A 20,274-nucleotide genomic window follows, 5' to 3' on the forward strand; every position below is an offset into this window, starting at 1 on the left:
CTCAGGACAGTCTCTCAGTCCCTCACAGTTTGCAGGATTATAGCTCATTTTTTTGCTCAGTGACAGCATCACTTTCCAGTCAGCTTTGCTCTATACCGTACCAATATAATGTCTGTTGTCTATCATGTCCTGATGACAAGAAGGCTCCATCCCATTCTTGTGAAGTTGCTGGACCTTGGATACCCAAACCTGAGTTCTTGCAGGGCAGGACTGGAGCTGTGAGACACACCTGAATAGGAAAGCTTCAGTAATTAGGGGACTCCAGCTGAATATTGACTTGTGCTGCCTTGGCAAAAGTCATGATAAGAACGACAAAACCACCCTCTGTCCTCTACCCTCACCTCTCATAGCATTTCAGATCAAAGTCTGGTTCTTGGTCTTTATCTTCAGGTGATGCATGACACATGCCTGGATAACCAAAGGGTAAAATGAGTTCCTCCAGGAGACAAATACTCTCAGGTGTCTGTCTTGTCTGTGGGATGAACTGCAGGGACTGAGGGCACTCCAGACCTTCCACTTTTTCCCTTGATGTTGTTGCCTTCTGTAGTGTATATGGTTGATCAAAACTTTATGCATAGAATATACAATAAATCCCCCCCAATCATACAGACACACAAATCTTACTGGAATGAGACACAACTACACCCACTTCTCCTGGGGAGAGGGTGAAAGAACATGTGACATGCATTACTGGAATGCACCTAGATGCTATGGAGATCAGGGCATATAAAACTGTCAGCTCTAATTCAGGGCATTACTATAGGCCATATACTTTTAGCCTGCCTGCTAAAGAAATTAGACTTGGACCATAAAATTGTATATCAGTCCAATTCTCTTCCTTCCCTTCTGTGAGAGACTGAAAGAGTTAATGTCTCAAACATTATGGTGAGGCAAGTTCTGCTTAAAGACAAACCCTTGCACAGCAAGGAACCAAGGTGAGAAGCCCATCAGCTCAGACATCAGCAAAAGGAGGAGGAGGGCATGCTGGAGGGTGCACAGCTCCCTGTTCTGATAAGCTGTTCTGATACAAAGATCAAACAATGGCCATGTCTGCAGGGAAGGAGAAATTACTCCACAAATGACCCCCAAGCCCAAAGGCTCACAAACTGCTCATTAACCTGAGGAGTTCAGGTGCCCACCCGAAGGAGGGGCAAGGATGATAAAAGGACACAAACTGAAGCCCCAGGTGCACAAGCCCACTGGGACTGGACACCTTAGCTGACTGAACAACGCTGGGCCCAGGACCGGTGAAATCTTTCTCTCTTCCTTTTTCTCTCTCTGTCTTCTTCTCTCTTTCCTTTTGCACAATCCCTACACCTGATCCATTTCAAGATATAAACCATTGGCCAAGACTGAAACTAAGAGTGGATCCAGCCACCCCTGGGCCCTTCTCTGAGGAGGAGTCTGGAAAGCAAGGGCGTCTGCTCTGAAACTCGTGACTCAAAGGGAGGGATCTCCTTATTCCCTGAGTTGATGTATATGGTTACATGGTTTACAGAAGTAGTCTTATGCCAATTCCTGTTGTGAGAAACCTTGTCACTTATTACCATGCCTCCCCAGTTCTGTTTGCTTCTGTCTTAAATAAAATGTTTAACTGATCATTTGGTGTCATTTCACCTTGATTTAGCCTGAGGGAATTCCGAATTAAACACGACTCCCTGGTCTGTCCAGTCTGGGTCATAACACCTTCTCCCTTTCCTCTCTGACCCCTTCCCAGAAACGTTTAAACCAGGGACCAGTTCAAGAAAGTGATCCAGCTGGGGGTTTGGGTTTTTTTTTTTGGGGGGGGGTGGTGGTGGTGGTGGTGGTGGTGGTTTTGTTTGTTTGTTTGTTTGTTTTTCCCCTGACTATTATATTCCTAGAAGTTTCCTGAAGATCTGCTCCCAGGAAGGTGACAGAGATCTCTCCATCCATGTCCCCCAGTGGGGGAAAAGCATGCTGAATGATGCCACTATGCATTTTGGCCAGCTGGCTGCTCCCAAGCAAACAGCAGAAGGGTAGCTCTGTACTGACTGTGACATTTAACATCTCTCATCCAGAAGGTATATCACAGCAAATATGCCAAGGAGTCACATTCCCACAGTGGAAGGAAGTTTATTGGAAAAAGGACACCAATCCACTGGTAACCAGGCTCATTCATTTTCTTTCTCACAAAACAGTTGATTAGTTGGAGACAAGTGCTTGAAAAGCATCACGGCAAAATTCAGACACTAAAAGACAAAAAAGTGGTCAGAAACCACATTTGTACACATAGATCTGATCTGTGTCTAGATGTATATTTAAGCTTCTACTCTAAAAAGTGAGGCACCCATTGCAATGAGGCCTCCATGGCAGTAAGGGCTGTCACTGAAGACCAGTTTGCAATGCTGGGTTCCAAGTGACTTTATTAATAATGTTCCCACTCCAGTGAACATTAACATTTTCACTTCCATTTAATTTAACTCACCTGCCCTCTGCCAAGGTTTACTGAGTGACTTCAACAACCAGTGTTGGGCTCTCTCCTTTTATTTTAATACACAGGTGGCACCTGTGTGCAGCTTCCTCTTCCACCTGGAAGAGCACCTTTGTCACTGGGGATGAACACACAGCCAGGTGCAAAGACAGGTGGGGTGTTTTTTTTGCCACTGATGGGAAAGCAGACCAAAGGCAAAACTCCCACACGATTAGGCTTGCAAGATTTAAGTGTATCTTAGTGTTTTAATGTGCAGTTGTATTGAGACAACACAGAAGTTTTACAGAAAATACAGCAAAATAGATACTAATTCAGCCCTGCAATGCTAATTTATTTTTGGACAAAGAAAGCAAGGTTGCTTGAGAAAGGCCATGCAATGGAGAGCTATAATTAAGCAAGCAAAAATATGAGCCTTCAGGTTTCCTTTAGGTTATTCATTGTTACCTTAGGAAATTGGAGCTGTCATTTTAGATACCGCTTTAGCAGAGTTTCAGCGACTTGGACATTTGCATTGACATCAACACGAGCTTCACAGGCGCAGAGGTGCAGCAGGCTTCAGAAAATCTTTTTCTCTCAGACAACCTAGAAAGAGGCATATTGAGGTTCTGGCTTCATGACAAGAAACTGACGAATTGTGTTTCCACGTTTGTTTTTTGTTGTTTTTTTGGCTGTGGGGTTTTTGTTTGTTTGTTTGTTTGGGTTTTTTAGCCTAGGCTTGGGTCCCGCACCGTTCTCGTTAACACCGATGCTTACAGGCGGCTCCCGCCCCGCCTGCCGCTGAGCACGGGCGAGCCCCCGTTCGGGGCTGGCGGGGGTGCCGACCGTCAGCCAGGGGAAGCCCCGGCGGGGTGAGCGCCCGCGGGGCCGTTGGGCACCGGGCCTTTGTCCCGCTGCCGCCGAGCTGGACCGGGCCGGGCCGTGGGGACGGCGGCGCTGCCTGGCGGAGGCGGGACCGGGACCGGGACCGGGACCGGGACCGGGACCGCGCCGCCTCCGCCGCCCGGGTCAACGGGTTGTGAGAGGCGGCGGCGCCGCGCTGCAGCCTCCCTCCCTCCCTCCCTCCCTCCCGGCTCCGCGCTGCGCGGCCGAGCGTGAGCGGGTGAGCGCGAGAGAGCGGGCGGGCGGGCGCGGGTCTGCCCACGGCGCCGGCGGTGGCCGGCGGGAGCGGGGCGGCGGGACAGGCGGCCGGCGGGGCCAGCGGGTGCCGCTCGGGCGTCCCGCGTTTGCGGGTGGCCGCGGCAAGTAACGGCGGCGGGACGAAGCGCGGGAGGCGCCGGGTCCCTCCCGGGGCGGGGGTACCGGGGCCGCGCGCCCGCCCGCGCCCGGGAGGCGCGGCGGCCCTGTCCGCCGGCGGCGCGACCGTGGGGGCACCGCGGGGTCCGCGGCAGCGCCGCTCTCCGCGCTTCTGCCCGCGGACCTGCCGCGCCTCGCGGCAGCGGCCCCCCGGGGCGGCGGCCGCCCGCGCCCCTCGCCGGTTTCCCGAGGGGCGGCGGCCGCCGCCGCCGCCGCCACCGGCGCCTGCGAGAGCCCGGCTGCCTCCCTGAACTTCGCCAGCGCTCGCCTCAGCGCCCGTCCCCGCCGCTGCTTTACAGCCCGCCTGTGGAAATACACCGCGTCCAGGCCAGGGGAAGCAGCAGGGAAGGAGGCGTCCCGTCCCCGCGAGGAGGAGGAGGAGGAGGAGGTGGTGGTGGAGGTCGTCTGTGCGTGAGCGCCTGCCCGCGCGTGGATTGATGGCTGCGAAGTCCTGCGGCGCCAGCCCAGCCGGACGGACGGTACGTGGGTCGCTCGCTGTGGGGCTGGCGCGGCTTCCGGTCGTGGCTTTTTTTGTTGTTTGCGTGGCTGTTTAGTTTGTGCTTGGGGAGGTCGGTTGAGGGTCCGGGTGGAGGACGCAAATGTCATTGGACACACGCAAATAAAAATGCCTGGCGCTGGGAGGGGTGCCTTATCTATACAGAGATGAACTGCTACTTTTGTTTGTTTGTTTGTTTGTTTGGTAGGATGGCTGAGGCTTGATTTTTAACTCTATCAGCAAAAAAAAAAAAAAAAAAATCAAACCCGAGTACCAACAGTAAAATGTCCAGATAAAGTGATCTAGCTGATGACTCTTTCAGCCAGAATTACCTTCAGGACTTTCTGGGAGGGTGAAGAAAAAAAAAAAGGACAAGAAACAGGTTTTTTTTTCTGTTACAGAGGTTGTGACAAATCCTAGCCATTTCTGAGATTCGGTCTTGGAATTTCATATCCTTTTGCCTTTTTTTTTTTTTTCCTTTTCAAGAGCCAGGGATTGGATGGCTCTTTGCAGATACAAGGGATTATGACACTGCTCAGGAATAATGCCAGCATATGTTAGAGGAGTTTAACTTTCAATGTTAACAAATTTTTAAACTTAATTTTAACCCTGTGTTGCACTCATCTTTGGATGTGGGCTGTTGATAGTGTGTGCAGGAGGTGTGCCAAGTAATGCCTCAACTCTGACTGTACAGAGTAATCTAGCCATTTCAAAATCAGTGAAAGCAGAGGATCTATTACAAATGACTGGTTTTGGCAAGAATATTTACAGCCCATCCAGTGCTTATTGAGATAAACAGAAAAACTCTCACTGATGATGACTCATAGTCCATGGGCTTCAGACCAAGCTGCCAGTGCATGGTGTCGGAAACCGTCTGGTACCAATCCCAAGCAGAGCACTCCTGTAGGTAACGCTCCTATGGTCCCCACGGTTTGTAAAGGGAAGGGGATTAGGTGGAGAGCAGTGGAAGACAACAACTAGTGCAATTATGGCTTGCTTTATGTAAGTGTGTTTGCCAATTATAAATAGTCTGGGATGTGCATTTTTTAGGGTTTTAATTGTCATTCACCTTTAATTGCTAATGGCGCAGTCTGTTGCTGTTTGTTAGGCTGATGAAGCAGCCGACTTGCAACTTGTCTTTTCATGTTAATGAAATGTTAATGTTGTGACAGTACCTCGGGGTGTACGATGCCTGTTTTGAAAATTCCAGATGATGGAGTACTTGTGTGGAGTAGTTTCAGGCTTACTCAGGTAATAGACTCATCTAGGAACATACATATTAGCTGGTTGCCAGATTTCCCAGCCAGAAGGGACCCTGTCTATCGTCTGTTCTGATCTCTTGCTTATTATAGGCCACGGGATTTCAGAAGTAAATTCTGTATCAAGCCCATGAGTTCCGTGTGGTCTTCACTTGCTGTTAAAGACAGGCTCCATCCACAGCAGGAGTTCAAGCAAGTTTCAAACTGCCTAGCGGATCACAGGCTTGAGCTTTAAATGAATGAGTAATATCTACTGCTTCAAATGTCTGTAGTTAAGATGAGAGTGATTTTGGTCTACCAAGATATGATTTTGCATATAATGCTTATTAAAACACATCAGGATAATTATAGTCCTTGTGGCATATGTACTGGCAGAGCTGCCTTCTCCTTTTTGCATGAGGATGAAATGCTGTTGGGGGCTCCTCAAAGTGACTGTGGACTTGCTGCTTGAAAGTTCTTTAGTCCCTCTGAGCTGTGGTGCAAAATGATACCCTGGTTTCTGCTGGTTTCTTCTGCTTCCCTGAATTTGCCTGTCATGCAACAGATTCTGGTGGGGCTTTCTGCCTTACCCTGCTGTGACTTTCTACAGAAAGAGGAGAAAATGCTTTGGGTCCCATCTAGACTTCCCAGCCCTGGTTAGGTTTGGGAAGGTGGGCTGCCTCTGCTATCCCATGGCGTGCTGATCACCATTGTGGCATCCCGGTAGATGTGGCTCCTAAGATGGTTCCCACTATTTTTCCCCCTTGGATGAACCTTGCTGTAGAACATTGATCAAAGCAGCCAGCATGATGTAACACCACCTCTGTGTGAGCAGATAGTTAAGACTTTTGGAGCATGTTGAAATGGCATAGGGCAATGGGTATTACCGTACCCAGGAGAGCTCCTCCAAAGACAGCACAGCTAATTAATGTAGGTATGATAGCACGTTCTGCATTGTAGCTGCCAATTTTCTTCTAAAATTCCTCATTCCACCACTGGATAGCTGCAGATACTGTGGATACTGACCTTCAGGATTCTGCCGGAGACTAGTCTGTCTGCAGTGGCTGGACAGTAGAGAGGAATGCTGTTTATTTTCCATCTTCCTTTGACACTACTGGAGTTGGGTTAGCTTCAAATGTTTCATATGGGGTTGAAGATTAAAGAGGTAACAACAGCTATATAACACAGCCCTCTGGCAGAGTCCTGCCAAACAAATATCACAGCCTAGTGTCATGCTGTTGCAGGGGAGCAGCCCTGACTGTGTGAAAGACAGGAGGAGAAAACATGGAAAATAAGGGGGAAATCAGGGAGACAATTTTCTAGCTTGCTCAGTTGCTCTTCCCCACAGTTGGGGGCTGGTGTGGCATGTGGGTGAAGTAGGACCTCATGGAGAGAAAAAAGCCAGTCCTGCTTCATCAAACCTCTGGCTGCAGCACTAGGTAGAGATGGCCAAGCTCAGGTACTGGCTGTGTTTTTACCATGGTCTTCACAAATGCTAGTTTATCTTCTGAATTAACGTGCCTACACTGTTTCTGGTGCCTCAGCTGATGCCTGTAACACTAGTTGTAATGTGTATGTATGTTCATAACCTGCAGGGTTGCACTGGAGAACATCAGAAGGAAAAGTATGAGAGAAAGAGAAAACAACAAAGACAGCGAGGAGGACAGGAAATCTGGCTTGTTGCTGCTGAAATATGCGGCTTAGCTAAAAGGAAAATTGACATATGTTTGCTCTCTCTCTTCCAACACCTTCCTGAATTTGTATAGAGTATTACTTGTTCCTTCTCTGCAGTAGATACAAACTCTTTCAGAGATGTGCATAGTATTAGAAACTTGATCTACATTTGAAAACACAGCTAGCATCTGCATAGCTTGTTCTTTGCAATTAGTTTTTTTTCCAGGTCCCTTGATTCAAATTTTAGAGGGGTTGTTTTTTCCAGCCTTCTGAATGGATTCACCCTCAGACCATCATTGATCGAATGACATACTACCCTAAAGCTGACTCCAGCTAACTAGAGCAAGCCCAGAAGAGCCATTGTGGGCATCTTTCGTTTAAAATAGAGCATAGATTACAGACCGAGGAAAAGTATGTGAAAGCATTACAAAGGTAGGCACAGCAGATTTCCACTGCTGAGGGGGATGTCTTCCTTTCCTTCTGGAAGCTGACAGGAAGAAATACTGCTACTGCTTAGAGCCACAGTCTTAAAGGGAGGAAAAATATTAATGACACTGTGCAGGAAGGCTTGTCACAAAATTGAAGTACTGAAAATCACCAAAGTGATAATACAAACTAGAATGCTTACCAAGGATTTCTTACCTTACCCATATGTCATCCTCACTGTGTCAGTCTGCTTGGTGCTGTGCTGTAGTTATTTCTCAGTTTCCTTACTATGATACACCCCTTCCCACAGCACAGTGTCTTATACTCCTTCTTCAGATTACTGAACCTCTTTTTACATGAATATAAAATAACAAGAAGGGAAAAGGAGCTCGTATCTCTCACTTTGCTCTCAGTTAAGCTTCATGCAAGGCACTGTAGACCAGAATTAATTATTAATTCCAATTATATTTTGTGTCTTGAAGATATTGATGATACTTTCAATTTCAGATTGATGCCTCTCCAACTTCCTTTTTTTTTAAATTGCAGCAACAAAGCCAGCAAAGCTCTTAAACACATGCCTGTTTTTAAAGCTTGCCAGCAGTCCCTTTGACTTAATTCATCTGAATGGCCCAGGGTGGCCGAGAGCCATCATTTAATATAAAATTCGCACTGGCCTGACGGCAGTCTAAATTGTTGTGGTTTTGTTGGGTTTTGAGGGAGGAGCTATTTATTGCTGAAGACTAGCACGCCTCTGCCACAGCTCTCCTGGGTAAATTCTCAAAGTGGAGATTCTTGTTATGTTAAAAATTCTGGTATCTTGGTACTTGCTTCCATCCTCAAATTAAAGTCTTTAGTGCAAAATTAAAAAAAAAAATCCCCTCGGAAGTATCAGAACATTTTGTTTTGGTGTTTCAAAGGTGAGATGTTTAGTTTCCAAACTTTGTGTTTGAGGTCAGCACTAATCCCAGCACAACTCAATCTCAGCCCAACAGGGTGGTTCTCAGTCTCTTGAGTACCCTTGGTGTCCCGTCCTGGTAGAGCTCCTGAGCAGGGTTGCCTCTCCCATGGGACACTGGGGTCTCAGAGGTACTCACAGATTGATGGCTCCCAGAAAATCAATGCTTAGATTCACGTTAAGACCTGAGACGAAATGCTATAATAAGTTTTTCCCAATATAAGGATGTGGTATCTTGTGGGCGGACTTCATGTTGAAAAACCTCCGATTTTGATGTGAGACTTATTCATTCAAAATAGTTTTATACCAGGCCTTGTTCATTCCCATTGAAAAATCTGAGGAACAGCATTTTAAGATGGGATTTAAAATGGTAACATCCACACAACACTTAATAGTAACAAAACCACATGTTAAATCTGTCTCGGGTGTGTCTGTTTCTGACCTGGAGTATGTCTACATCCCCAGTCTTGGCACTTTAGCATCCTTCCACACTTACATGTCTTCACCTTTTTTCTGTTTTGAGCTCTTGCGCTTTCCTGTTTTTCCATTTTGCTAGTATTTACCTCATACCTTTTCTTTCCTTGCTAGCCTTCCCTTTCTAAAATGTAGGTGGTAGAACCAGTATATTTGCCAACATCATTATGCTTTTATGTTTTCCTTTTCTCTGCTCAGTGTTAGCCTGTGCGCTCTAAAATTCAAGGATTTCAGTCACCCTTCTGTGTTTGTACAGTGCCTGGTGCAGTAGGTCTCCATGCTTGGACATCAGCGTGCATTGCTGTATGACTCATAGAATGGTTTGGGTTGGAAGGGAGCTGAAAGATCATCTATTTCAGCTCCCTGTGCCATGGGCAGGGACACCTTCCACCAGACCAGGTTGCTCAAAGCCCCATCCAACCTGGCCTTGAACACTTCCAGGGATGTGGCATCCACAGCCTCTCTGGGCAACCTGTTCCAGTGCCTCACCACCCTCACAGTAAAGAATTTCTTCCTAATACCTAATCTAAATCTACCTTCTTTCAGTTTGAAGCCATTACCCCTTGTCCTATCAGTACATGTCCTTGTAAAAAGTCCCTCTCTGGCTTTCTTGTAGCCCCCTTTAAGGACTGGAATGCTGCTGTAAGGTGTCCCTGGAGCCTTCTTGTCTCCACTCTAAACAGCCTCAACTCTCTCAGCCTATCCTGATGGGGAGGTGCTTCATCCCCCTCCTCTGGACCCACCCGAGCAGTCTTTCTTACACTGGGGGCCCCAGATCTGAACACAGTACTCCAGGTGGGGTCTCAGGAGAGCAGAGTAGAGGGGGAGAATCACCTCCTAGGCTGCTGGCCACACTTCTTATGATTCAGCCCAGGATACGGTTGGCTTTCTGGGCTGCAAGCACACGTTGCTGGCTCATATTCAGTTTTTCATTCACTAATACCCCCAAGTCCTTCTCCTTAGGGCTGCTGTCAATCCAGTCATCACCCAGCCTGTATTTGTGCTTGGGATTGCTCCGACCCATGTGCAGAACCTTGCACTTGGCCTTGATGAACTTCATGAAGTTCTCACGGGCCCACCTCTCAAGCCTGTCAAGGTCCTTCTGGATGGCATCCCTTCCCTCCAGTGTGTTGACCGCACATACAGCTTGGTGTCATCGGCAAACTTGCTGGGGGTGCACTCGATCCCACTGTCCATGTTGCTGACAAAGATGTTAAACAGCGCCGGTCCCAGTACTGGCCCCTGAGGACCACTTGTCACTGGTCTCCACTTGGACATCCAGCTATTGACCGCAACTTTTTGAGTGCAACCATCCAGCCAATTCCTTATCCACTGAGTGGTCCATCCATCAAATCTGTGTCTCTCCAATTTAGAAACAAGGGTGTTGTGAGGGACAGTGTCAAATGCTTTGCACAGCTCCAGGTAGATGACATTCATTGCTCGTCCCTTATCCCTACCCAGTCATAGAAGGCCACCAGATTTGTCAGGCATGATTTGCCCTTAGTGAAACCATGTTGGCTGTCACCGATCCATGTGCCCTAGCATAGTTTCTGTGAGGATCTGCTCCATGATCTTGCTGGGCACAGAGGTGAGACTGACCAGCCTGTAGTTCCCTGGGTCTTCCTTTTTCTCCATTTTAAAAGTGGGGTTTTTGTTTCCCCTTTTCCAGTCAGTGGCAACTTCCCTGGACTGCCACAACTTCTCAAATATGGTGGATAGTGGCTTAGCCACTTCATCTGCCCATTCCCTCAGGACTCGCAGATGGACCTCATCAGGTTCCATGAACTTGTGCACCTTGAGGGTCCTTAGATGGTCTTGAACCTGATCTTCTCCTACAGTGGGTGGTTCTTCATTCTCCCAGTCCCTGCCTTTGCCTTCTAAGAATTCGGTGGTGTGGCTGGAGCACTTGCAGGTGAAGACTGAGCCAAAAAACTCTCTGAGTACCTCAGCCTTCTCCATGTCCAGGGTAACTAGGTCTCCCATTTCCTTCCAGAGAGGGCCCACATTTTCCCTGCTCTTCCTTTTATCACTGATGTACCTATACAAGCTTTTCTTGTTGCCCTTGAAATCCCTGGGCAGATTTAATTCTATCAGGACTTGAGATTTCCTAACCTGATCCCTGGCTGCTCAGACAATTTCTCTGTTTATTCCTCCCAGGTTACCTGTCCTTGTTTCCACCCTCTGTGGGCTTCCTTTTTGTGTTTGAATTTGTCCAGGAGCTCCTCGTTCATCCACGCAGGCCTCCTGGCATTTTTGCCTGACTTCCTCTTTGTTGGGATGCATCACTCCTGAGCTTGGAGGAGGTGATCCCTGAATAGGGATCCCATCTTTCTTGGGCCCCTCTTCCCTCCGGGGCTTTATTTCATGGTACTCTACCAAGCAGATCCCTGAAGAGGCCAAAATCTGGTCTCCTGAAGTCCAGGGTAGTGAGCTTGCTGTGTGCTCTCTTCACTGCCCTAAGGATCTTGAACTCCAGCATTTCATGGTCAGTGCAGCCAAGGCTGCCCTTGAGCTTCACATTCCCCACCAGCCCCTCCTTGTTGGTGAGCACAAGGTCCAGCACAGCACCTCTCCTCATTGGCTCCTCCATCACTTGGAGAAGGAAGTTGTCATCAACACATTCCAGGAACCTCCTGGATTGCTTACACCCTGCAGTGTTGTCCCTCTAACAGTTATCGGGGTGGTTGAAGTCCCCCATGAGGACCAGGGCTTGTGAACATGAGGCTGCTCCTATCTGTCTATAGACGGCCTCATCTACTTGGTCTTCCTGGTCAGGTGGCCTGTAGCAGACCCCCACTGTAATGTTACCTATCATGGTGATACCTCTTTGATTATGTCAGGGAGATCACTAGAGGAGATAAACTTCCATGTTCCTTGTGTGTTCACTGTTATTTCCCCTCATTTACAGTTTATCTTGAATTGTGTCCCCTTCTCAGCAGTGTGTTTGACATGAAAAACAAACAAACAAAAACTTTTATGTGCAGAAATGGCAAACACAGAGCATGTTGTGCTTGGGACTGTTGAATCACACAGAGAGATTTTCAATGCCCAAGAAATTTGTACTTGTAAGATACAAAAACAGGAACGAAACAATTTGGCTAAGCATCATGAGCTGACTGATGTATTTTCTACATTGCAACAGAGGTGGGTTTCTGGGGGTAGGAAACAGGCTTCCTGAGCTGCCTATGTGGGGAATGCCTTTCCCTGTTGTAGGGAAACATACACAGGATATAAACTGATGGAGAAATTGGTGGAAGATATTTATACTACAAGAGCACACTAGGGCTGTTCCTTAATCTGTTCCCTGAAAACTCCCTTATCTTGCTGTGATGGAGCCAGTCCTGAAGCTTTGAGGGAGTTTGAATTGGGAGGTATGCCAAACTTCAGCTCTATGCTCTTGAGTTTGTCTCCTCAACCTGTGAGCCAAGGGAGCCTTCAGACATCCTCCTGCTCCAGGACACCTTCACCACAGCTGCCTAGAAGCAGACCCTCCTTCCTTTCTGTTGGGTGCTCAGTCGAGCTGAAACAAACCTGCTGTGCCTGAGGCTTTGCAGAGGCCAGAGGGCTCACAGCATTGCTTGCAAGAAGCAAGCTGGCCCCTTAAAAGTGGGAAGGAGCCTTGTCAAAGAAGCCAATCTGGAGAAGTGGGCTGGGGCTGGTGCTCAGCTGGCTCAGTGGTAAGCTGGCTCAGGGAGGTACACCAGCAGAAAAGTGCTTGTTTATTTTCTAGTAGGACTAATTTGCGGATAATTCAGCACCCAGATTTGGATCGCTGTAAGTGAGCAATGGAAGAGAGGGAACAAGAAGCAGCACCAGGGTTAAAGGGGGAACGGGACACTGTTGTAATGTGGCTTAAATGGGGGAACTGTAGCCCGTGTGGTTTGCTGAATGTCGCCTAGAAAATTTCTGTCTCCTGGGACCATGGCGCTTTAATCACTAGCTGCACCTTCCTATTCTTATTTTTTTTCCTCTCAGCAGTGGTGTTATTTAGAGTTGAGTTGACGCATGCCAACAAATAGAAAGTCTGTTTGCAAATTTATATTGCCCAATGCAGAGTGATAGCTAATAACATCATCCATACGGTGTTCATGGATAAGGCAACTAAAAACCTGGCTGCTGAAGCTTAACGAGCCTTGCTATTTCCCATTAGCTATAGAAAGCAAGACTGAAAGGTGACAGCTCCTATGTAGAGGTCACTCAGCTCTGTGAACAGCAGCTATTTAATAAAGTTGAACAAGCTTAGGCCCTGGGTTGGGGTTAGGTGGGAAGCAACTGTGGTGTGTACATGAGCTCTTGAATTACTCCTCAGGCCGGTTAGATTTTATCTAAATAAGAGTGGAAATAGTGTTTATTTGCTGGTGAAAACCACAACGTGCTTAAGGTCTTCTGCAAGTACAGTGTGCCTCTATGACCGGTGGGTATGGGTACATCCCTGGGTACAGGCAGGCGTCTGCTCACTTGCCCCATGCTCAGAGCTGCAGAGAGAAGCCAGGCTCTGTTTCAGAAGCTGTATAGCTCTGCTAGCATGCAACCCAGCCACATGTAATAGGTCCTCAGGGTACACGTAAGGAGCTTTTTGCAGGCAGGGGCAAAATTGTTCTGCCTCTACTCCAGGCTGCATTAGAGTTATTATCTCATATTTGCCCACATGCCAAAAAACAGTCATACAGTTCTGGCTTGGCTGGGAGCATTAGGTAGATGAAGGTTCCTCTTTGACTGCAAAAGCTTGTGTAAACATACCCTCCTTTGGCATCATCCCTGCTGCAGTGTCCCAGGCTGACCCTGGACTGGAGCTTTTCCAGGCTCCAGCAGCACCAGTGTGACAAGCAGGTATGCATATGCCTGTGAAGACCAGCCTACAGTCGCAAGGTGTAGGACATGTACCCTTTGGAGAGCATGAAACCCTACATCTGGTAATGTGTGTTGTCACATCTGACTGGTCTAATGAAACATACAGTAAAGGGATGGGGCAAAAGACAGCCCTGGCCATAGGCAGGAGAAGTGACCATTTTAACTGTAACCAATATGTAATCTTCACATCCCCGATCTATAAAACAAGATCCACGGCATGCTCAGCAATGTGTACATGGGGACATAATATTGAAATATGTAGAGAGAGTTTTACAGTTGTCAGAGCAGCCATCTAAGTATTTGGAGAGGGTTCCCTTGCAGGAATGCACAAGTAGGTGTGTCTCTGCACCTAGGACAGCAAGACTGGACAAAGCCGTAAGTCAGTCTGAATTGCTTTTCTGGGCCCTGCCCCAGTGCACGTAAGTTTTTCTGTTGTTGCCCTTTTCCTCGGATTATTTCACCCTGTTATTGTTGGTTTGCTGCTGCCAATCAGATTCTTCTAAGTTGATTTTTTAAAAAGAGGTCACAATAGTGTAAACGTTATTTGATATATGGGTGTTGTAACGAATTCCCATCTAACAGCAATGCATTTGTCATGTTTTGTTCTGAGAAGTGCTGATTACTAGCATGCTTGTTTCCTGAACAACCAACTTTCTCTTCTAGTTGTCACGCAATTTGATTTCCTTATGCCACAGATAATCATTAACAGTATCAGATTTATTCCTGCTGGCGAAACACAGTGCTTAACATCACGGTATCTCAAAATAAACAGAAAGGCTGAGGGGTCTATTTATGAAATAGATTATAGCCAAAAAATTTGTAGCCAGTATGGACTGACAAAGAAAACAAGGCATACTTGAAAGAGGTGATGGCAAAAGTGCGGACAGTTCATCAGTCTTTAAATTCAGTATTTCCATAAATGGAGGTTATGAACAAATCTGTCCCTGATAGCTGCCATGTAGTAATATGCATGAATACCGATAAGTCTTTTGGCTCATTTTTAATGTTCTTCTGTTTTTTGGTAAAATCTTATTCAGGCCTGAACAGTGAAACTATCAGCATAAGGTTTCTGTATTAATTTTAAGAATATCTCCATTTATTTTAACAGGCTAACAACCATTTTTTGCAAATGGAAATTATTCTTCTGGGAACATTAGTCTTCTAGGCAGGTAAATTTAGTTTTTTACCCTTTTGTTCCACAATAGCTAGGAGACTGAAACCATTTTTTGTGACGGAGAACAGCAAATGCATTTTTCCAGATCTTGACAAGTGGAGTATTTTCACTTCTCCCCAGGTTCTTGAGTGTGCTGCCAAAAACAATTGTCTGTGTTTCTTACCGTGCCTGTCAGAGCTGTTTAAGGAACATCCTCTTCTTCATTAAAGTCATAATTCTGGGAACACTGAACATGGGAGGAAGAGTTAGAGCAGAGTATCTCAACCACACATATTTTGCATTCTGTTTAAGGAAAATTTTTTCCTTACCATGGTTTGTTTTATATCCAGCTATCACATCAGAGCCAGTTTAACCAGAGGGTATTAGAACTTGGTTTAATTTGTATAGCTTCCTGATCAGAATTTCTAGTCATTAAATATATTATGTAAACAGTTTTAAAACACCATCTCCCACTGAGTTTTGTTAGAAAAGACAGATACTGGAGCACTTGTAAGAAAAAAAATTTTCTGAAGATGGTTCCAGCCTCTACATACATGTCTGCATTTCTGTATCTGGTAAGATGACCCTGTAACGTTTGACAGGAAGGCATTCTTACTTCGCAGCCTGTGTGGGTAGGAAGCAGCAGGGGCTTATGGAAAATGTGTAGCAGAAGCAGTTGCAGTTAGAAGGAATCTGAGTGAGTCTACTCTGCTGGAGCCAGAGCTCAGCATGTACTTTTCTGTGTGCTTTGAAAGCTCTTTTGTGATCTGCAAAGGCAGCTGCTTCATGGCAGAAGTTGCCCTAGAGTTTCTGAAATACATTTAAACAGGTGTATTGCAAGCTACTTCTGTTGTGTTTTGAAGGTTTGGGAGAGTGGAGTCTTGGGAATGCATTTGTGCACTGGCAGCAGTGGCATGGGATGTACAGTATTGTTACTCATTCATAGTGAAGTTAAAAACAAAACCAAACCTCCAAATTTTGAGTAGGCTTCACCAGATAAGTAATCAATAGAACTTCAGCAAGTTTGCAGAAAGGTAATTTGCATTCAACCAGGAAGGGGAGGAAGATTTCTAAACTATAGTTCTTCAAATATCTCTGATAAAAAGTATTAGCATTTAATGCAGTCTTTTAATCCTAGTGATTAATTAAAATTAGTTTTTAATATTTCATTTTGCTTTCCAGGCTTGTAACTGTTCCTTTTCTTTGTACTTCTGCCCCTTTGGATTGAATTTTGCTGTGTGTACTTCCAGTGACTGCACAAGGAAGTTTGGTTTTGTGCAGCCATGGCTAATGTAAACCCAAGGAGCAATTTTAAGACAGTTTTGAACATTGTGCCCATAATACTTGTTATCAGAAACGCAGGAAAATTGCAATTCTGCTGTCTCTGTGAGGATAATATTAGCAGAGTTCTCATCATCTTTACGCTGTGCTTACTTGAGTCTTAGCTTTGTATTAAGAGCTCTTGTGGAAGCATTCCATAAAATTGAATGGAGATTAAAACTAATTGGTTTCTATGTAAGCCACTGTAAAAATTAGAATAATAAGTTGAAGAAATTGTGTTTTCGTAAGTTTTTTTCCTGCTGTTGAGAAACTTTGTCACGAAAGAGTTATTTTCCTCTCCCATTCTATAAGACTTTTCATAGTGGCAAAGATAATTCATTATAATTTTTTAAAAAACTGTAAACAATGGAAATAAGAAACGATGTGATTATTGAGCATCATTTATATTCCCAAAGTTTCAGTGATGCAAAAGCAAATTACAAGAGCACTTCCGGTACCTCAGATGAAGATTTTGCTGATATTAGTCGTATCAGCATCATTTTGCTGATATTATTCATTTACATAGTAGAGATGTAAAATACAGTTTTCAAATTTCAGATCTGAGCTTTAAACTTTGAAAATCCCATGTGTGAACAGAACAAGGAGGTTACTCAGTAGTGTAACATGAGATGGGAAATGTCACAACATTTAGAAGCCAAACCAATGCATCTTGCCATCCTCACTGTTGTCCATTGTGCGTATCTCAAAGACTGTGTGGGCTGAATTTCTCAGTTTGGGAAGAACTTTAGGAACAGCTTTAGGAAGAACTTTTTTTTGGGTCATTCTCCATTGTCTCCAGACATCTCATCTCCATGATGAGAAAGAGTAAGAGTTGCGTAGGTTTGTCTGCTGCTGACCAACTCTCTACAGCAGAATCTTCATTGGGCCTTATCTGATTTTAAGTCTTCTTGTGTCTGCCTGTGTTTCCTTGTGAAATAGCTGAGGCTTAGTATTCCTATCTGAGAATACATTTAGAAAGGATTAGTTAAGGCATGCAAGTCAAGACACTATTGAAATGCATAGCCTTATCATCTGAAATAATTCTGTGCCCCTGTTAGGAATGGTTTTTAATTTAATCCACTCATTATGAAAAGTGTGGAATATGATATAAAGGGAAAAAATACTTACATCCAATCAGGTAAAACTTATGTAGCTTCTTTTACTTAAATGCCCAGGTTGCCTGACTACTGTTTTACTTAGCTGATCTTAGCTGTTGGTCTTCTATTGCCCACCCCAAATATATGGCTCATGTTTAAGTTGAACATGATGACTATATATAATTTGTCAGTGTTTTGTTTGCTCACTGCTTAATCAGAGAATCCCATGACTATTCAGCTGTTTTTTTTCTTTAAGATGTATGAACCTCTTAGATGGAAATCCTTGCAAAAAAATATTTTTATATCTGATTTCCACAATGAATTACAAATTGACCTGTGAGCCAGAAAAGGGAGAGGCGAGAGACACATACTTTCATGGATCCATGTGAAACCTCAACCTTCTATAGGAGAATCCTCAAGCTTCTGTAGGAAGGGCAAAAAACCCAACCCAGTTTATCTTTGAAAACTGTAATCCTTAAAAGAAAAAAAAAAAAAAAGAAAAGAAAAAAGCAAGCTTGATATTAACTTAAGCAGAATTTTGGAACAGAACAGAAAGCTTTTCTGTATCCTGTCTGCTTACAGGAGTGCATTTGCTGGTGCCAGACTGAGACCTGGCTTTGGTTACTGATAGGAACCATCCCCTCATGCTAGATTAAGCAGTTGAATACATGCCCGAAAAGCCTGCAGTTATTTGGATGAGTACACAGAGTCATGCAGCGATGATTGAATTTGAATCTGTTATGAGAACAAGTATTCACTGACTCACTCAAAGTCCTGAGCAGAAATAACCTAAGCTTATAAATACAGGGTACATCACGCAGAAGGCTGCTGCAGTAACATGCAGGAACTTTCAGGCTCACATTTTCACGTACAGTTCCCTGCATTAAACACTTTTAACTTTAGGGAACAGGATTCAAATCAGTCTCTCATTGCCTTTTGAAAGGAGCATGCAGGGGACATTTTTCTTGTTGGGGAGTTTCCAACAGGATGTGACCTTTTAGCTAAGTTTCAGATCCATGATCTTTGTCATGTCTATAGGCGTGACCTGGAATTCACTCCCTCCCCAACCAAAACATTTGCTTTAGAACTGTTAGAGGGAGTTTGAGGTGTGACAGAAACCAGTGTTGTGCAAGATGCTGGTACAGGTCACTGAGCAGCAGTGGGATTTTGCTGCATGTCTGTAGTAATCAGGCTTCTTTCAGAGAAAATACGAAGCGGGTCAATGGTGTTCTGCCCATGAAACTCATATGTGGACTGCCACTGCATTGCACGGCTCCCTGTGCGGTGCAGAACAGCAGTGTGTGATACAGCAGTGCTCTCTGGACAAAATCACCCTAAGCTGGGATTGGGCTACTGTAAGCATGTCTGTGGCTGGCCAGTCAGCTGCAGTGGGGTCGTATGCTAGCTTGTACTGCTTTTCATGTTTGTACTGGGTCTGGCTGGGGTGGAGGTAACTTTCTTCATAGCAGCCTGTAATGTGCTGTGTTTTGGGCTTGTGGCTAGGCCAGCGTTGTCAAGGCTTTCACTCCCTTCCCCTCCCTGCCCTCCCCCACTCCCACAGCGAGTAGGTTGTTGGTTTTTGGGGGACAGCTGACCTGAGCTGGCCAAAGGGATTTTCCATAGCATATAGTGTCATGCCCAGCAATAAAACCTGGGGTAGGGGAGAATGGAGTGGGGGTGTTGTCCTCCAAGGTGGCTATTGCTGGGCATCCATCTGCCTATGGGAAGTGGTGACCGACTGCCTTTGCATCACTTCTTTTTTTTCTTTCCTCTTTCCTTCACCTGTTATACTTGTCTTTATGTCTACCCATGAGTTTTCTTGCTTTTGCTCTTCATGTCCTCTCCCATCCCACTGGGGGCAGGTGGGGTGGGGAGAGAGCGAAGCTGTATGGGCGCTTGGCTGCTGGGCAGGATCAGCCCACCACAGCGCTGTACAAAGGAACTGAGAACAGCAGCATTGGGCAGGTTATAAGATTGATCTCCCAGGAGGATGCTTCTCTCTTTGCTGATGTTTTTTTCTTAATGGGACAGAAAGCAGTATGGATGATGATTTAATTTGTGTAATGTAGAAGGCTTATAGTTCCTCCTTGAATGCAGATGTGCAAGTCATTAGCTGGGGGATAGGAAGAACATGCGGAATTTTTTTGAGTCCTGTCCTGTGATCCAGTGCAGTCTAGGATCTTGCTGGCCTTGGCAGCACCTGGGAGTAACCCTGGGAACATGGAGGCAAAACAAAGCTTTGATTTTCTTTGCTCTAAGTGCTACCAGTAAACACAAGCTAAAACTTGTTTCTGTTCTGTGAAGTGAGGTAATGGATGACAAGTAGTTAAATAGACAAGTTAATTTGAATGCTGTCCTACATAGTGTAAATATGTGTCTCCTAATGAGGGATAACTAAGTTCTCCCTTTTGTGTATACTGCAGTCACACTTATTATTTATAAATGATGCAGCAATTTTGAGTAACTGTGGCTATTTAATCAACTCATTTTTTTATTCCCCTATTACAAATTTGCTCAGAAGGCAAAAGCAGAGCCTTAACTCGTGTACCTAATATGAGGCTGCAGTGAAGGAGTGATAATTGGATTGGTGGCTTGTGTTGCATTAGTGATCTCTTTAAGCTACAACAGTGCCTTCATTTTTCCCCAGTTTTTCAATGGGAAATTTCACCTTAGCTAGTTTGGTTGTTCTGACCTCCTAAAGCATTTGACATTGTCCCCAGTCCTAAAAACAGAGTTGCTATCGTTAACCAGAGTCATTTCATGCTGAAAAATTTGTGCCACAGTAGATGAAGATAGCAAAGTAGGAAAACTAGTTAAAAATGACTGAATAGGATCTGCTTCCTCA

The 20,274-nt window shown here is 45.4% G+C and overlaps 1 protein-coding gene and 1 long non-coding RNA gene across 4 annotated transcripts in view; one reads left to right on the forward strand and one right to left on the reverse strand.

The window, feature by feature from the left end:
- Nucleotides 1–2,077: 2,077 nt before the first annotated feature.
- Nucleotides 2,078–4,101, reverse strand: LOC142026910 (uncharacterized). The gene is made up of 4 exons (XR_012648949.1): nt 4,014–4,101; nt 2,897–3,034; nt 2,447–2,550; nt 2,078–2,210 (listed from the first exon to the last, which is right to left on the reverse strand). It is a non-coding gene; the product is annotated as an uncharacterized LOC142026910 (long non-coding RNA).
- MARCHF3 (membrane associated ring-CH-type finger 3) overlaps nt 4,089–20,274 on the forward strand; it is an 84,643-nt gene continuing 68,457 nt past the window's right edge. For all 3 annotated transcript variants that reach the window (XM_075020369.1, XM_075020367.1, XM_075020368.1), the window contains exon 1: nt 4,089–4,224. The gene's annotated coding sequence lies outside the window, so the exon portion shown is untranslated. The remainder of the gene's footprint in view (nt 4,225–20,274) is intronic.

The sequence above is a fragment of the Buteo buteo genome, chromosome Z (genome assembly GCF_964188355.1).
Source record: "Buteo buteo chromosome Z, bButBut1.hap1.1, whole genome shotgun sequence".
NCBI lineage: Eukaryota > Metazoa > Chordata > Aves > Accipitriformes > Accipitridae > Buteo > Buteo buteo.